The sequence below is a fragment of the Capricornis sumatraensis genome, chromosome 11 (assembly GCF_032405125.1).
Source record: "Capricornis sumatraensis isolate serow.1 chromosome 11, serow.2, whole genome shotgun sequence".
In the NCBI taxonomy this organism is placed as follows: domain Eukaryota; kingdom Metazoa; phylum Chordata; class Mammalia; order Artiodactyla; family Bovidae; genus Capricornis; species Capricornis sumatraensis.
Genome location: NC_091079.1, coordinates 42,943,150 through 42,946,219, shown reverse-complemented (window position 1 = coordinate 42,946,219; position 3,070 = coordinate 42,943,150). Strand labels below are relative to the sequence as shown.

The 3,070-nt window shown below is 42.8% G+C and overlaps 1 pseudogene; it reads left to right on the top strand.

Moving 5' to 3' along the window:
• Positions 1 to 1,784: 1,784 nt before the first annotated feature.
• LOC138088305 (translation initiation factor eIF2B subunit alpha pseudogene) lies at positions 1,785 to 2,518 on the top strand (annotated as a pseudogene).
• Positions 2,519 to 3,070: the final 552 nt, after the last annotated feature.

Sequence of the window (3,070 nt, the reverse complement as noted above, 5' to 3'; positions counted from 1 at the left end):
CTCTGTTATTTAGATCTTTTCAATGAGACGCATTCACTTCCAGGAGTAGAAATGAATAAGATAAAATAGTAGTCAATAGTCTTCCTCAGATAAGACACAGTCAACATTCTTGAGTCTTCTCAGGGAAAATGGGTAAATCAGAGTTTCCAAGCATTGATGAATAATAAAGAGGTTGGACGTTGTAGAATTTTCAAGTGGTAAAGCTTGACATTTCATGTATTGAGAAATGTTTGGCAAAAGTCAAATTACTAGCTGGTTTTCCTTGTGTCCTACAATATACTGTTTTGATTTGGTATGCATATATTATAACTAATACTTTAAATGTAAGCAGCCATAATCAGTATATATGTCAACCCTCTGCAAGTAAATCCAGCCAGCTAATTGTAAGCGTTCTTCATGAAATGAGAGTCAGAACCACCACTCCCAAAGACATGTTCCTAAAGGATGTGATGATCTGTTGTTTTATTGGCTCTCAGTAGTCAGTATCTTCAAGTTTGTCGAGTAGAACCTCAAAGAAAATATATGCTTTGTTTAGTCCAGCACGTTCTTGACTGAAACAAACTAAGTGTTCTCTCAGTGATCATAATTTTAAGGACAAAGATTAATTTGACATACAAGGAAGAAGATATACTACAGCTTGAAAAGGAGAAAATGGAATTCATTTTAGCTAAGGAAGAAAGTTCAGGCTGAACACTGGTCTCATAACTCATTTAAGGCAAGTCTTTTTCCTCAAGTGTTTTCTTATAAATTAGAAAAGAACACAATGTTTTCCACTAAGTGCTTCTAAAAGAAAAATCGTGTTCCTTAAACCAGTGCTGAGAGACTTAAAAAATAGAGGATGGAAATTAGGAACAAGGAACATGGTGATTAAAATCCCTTCAAATCCAAGCCCAGACTGGAGTGAGAGAATGTTATCATCAAGCTCTTTCAAGTTTTAAGTTACAGTGCTTCTGTGCATTTCTCCCATGAGTTGAAGAAACTAAGGATTTGGTAAATAAAATACCTTGGCACAGCCATCTGGCTGTCGGGTGGTCAGCACTCATCATGAATGCTCAATCGTGTCCGACTATTTGTGACCACATGAACTGCAGCCCACCAGGCTCCTTTGTTCATGGGATTTCCCAGGCAAGAATACTGGAGTGGGTTGCCATTTCTCCAGGGTATCTTCCCAACCCAGGGATGGAACGTGCATCTCTTGCATCTCCTGCATTGTAGGTGGGTTCTTTACCACTAGCATCACCTGGGAAGCCCCAGTGGGTTGAGTGCTGGTCCCCGAAAGATATGTCCAACCAGACATGCAGCCTCAAGAGAATGAACACCTGCATCCCCAGAAGCTGGGAGAGAAAAGGAAGGAGTCCCCTTGGAGCCCTCCTAGGGACCATGGCCCTACTCCATCTTGTTCCAGACCTATGGCCTCCATAATTGTGAGAGAACTAATTCTTGTTGCTTTAAGCCAAGTTTATAGCAATTTGTTATGTCAGTCCCAGAAGACTACTATACATGAGAATGTGTAATATATGAAATACAACTCTATGTAAAATATGGAAGTTATGAAACTGTACCTAACATTAAATACCATTTCTGTGGAAAGTACAATATCCACATAAACAAATCGTGCAGGGGGAAAAAAATCATACATTTTAAAAGTTAATGGAGGGAAGCAGAGTGTAGAGCCAGGCCTCGCACTGTCAGTCAATGCAGTGTGGAGTCCACACTGTGGCAGGACCTAATCAGGCCTTGTGCATGGCTCAGGGCCTCTCGGACTCTGCAGTCCAGAGGGCACCATGGACAACAAGGAGTTCATTGAATACTTAAAGTCTCAGATCAAAGAAGATCCTGACATGGCCTCAGCAGTAGCTGCCATCCAGACTTTGCTGGAGTACTTGAGAAGAGATACAGGAGAGACAACCCAGGGCCTGAGGGCAAATCTCACCAGGGCCACAGAAACCCAGTGGCATGGACTCTTCAGTGGCCATGTTGTCGGGCGGTGAGCTCTTCCTGTGCTTCATCAGCCATACCTCCCTGGAATACTCTGATTACTCTAAATGTAAAAAGATCATGATGAGCGGGGAGAGATTTTCCTCAGGAGAATATCACTGTCGAGAAATAAAATTGCAGATCTGTGCCATACTTTGATCAAAGATGGGGCAAGAATATTAATGCATACCTAGCCCAGAGTGGTGCTGAGAGTCTTGGAAGCTGCCCTGGCACCAAGAAGCATTTCAGTGTGTACATTACAGAGTCACAGCCTGTCTTATCAGGTAAGAAGATGGCCAAAGCCCTCTGCCCACTCAGTGTCCCCTTCATTGTGGTGCCTGATGCTGCAGTTGGCTACATCATGGAGAAAGTGGATCTTGTCATAGTTGGTGCTGAAGGAGTTGTTGAAAACAGAGGAATCATTAACAAGGTAGGAGCAGCAGTTTTCCACAGGTCCTTGCTCACAGTATGGAGCTCCACTGATGACCTCAGACACCCAACGACATTGTGTATTATGGTTCATTCCTCTAACCCTGTTTAGCTTCAGAACTCTACCATCACAACCAGTGGTTTCCCAGTTCCCCTGAGCCACTGCAGTGGGGTCAGTCAAATTCTGGTCAGATTTCTTTCTGCTTTGGAAACTGATCTGCGCAGACTCAGTTCAATTCAGTCGTTCTGTCGTGTCCAACTCTTTGCGACTCCATGGACTGCCGCACACCAGGCCTCCCTGTCCATCACCAATTTTATAGTCCAATTCTCACATCCATACATGACTATTGGAAAAACCACAGCCTTGACGAGACGGACCTTTGTTTACGAAGTGATGTCTCTGCTTTTTAATATACTGTCTAGGCTGGTCATAACTTTCCTCCCAAGGAGTCAGTGTCTTTTTATTTCATGGCTGCAGTCACCATCTGCAGTGATTTTGGAGCCCCCCAAAATAAAGTTAGCCATTGTTTCCACTGTTTCCCCATTTATTTGCCATGAAGTGATGAGACCGGATACCATGATGTTAGTTTTCTGAATGTTGAGCTTTAAGCCAACTTTTTCACTCTCCTCTTCACTTCCTTCAAGAGGCTCTTTAGTTCTTCTT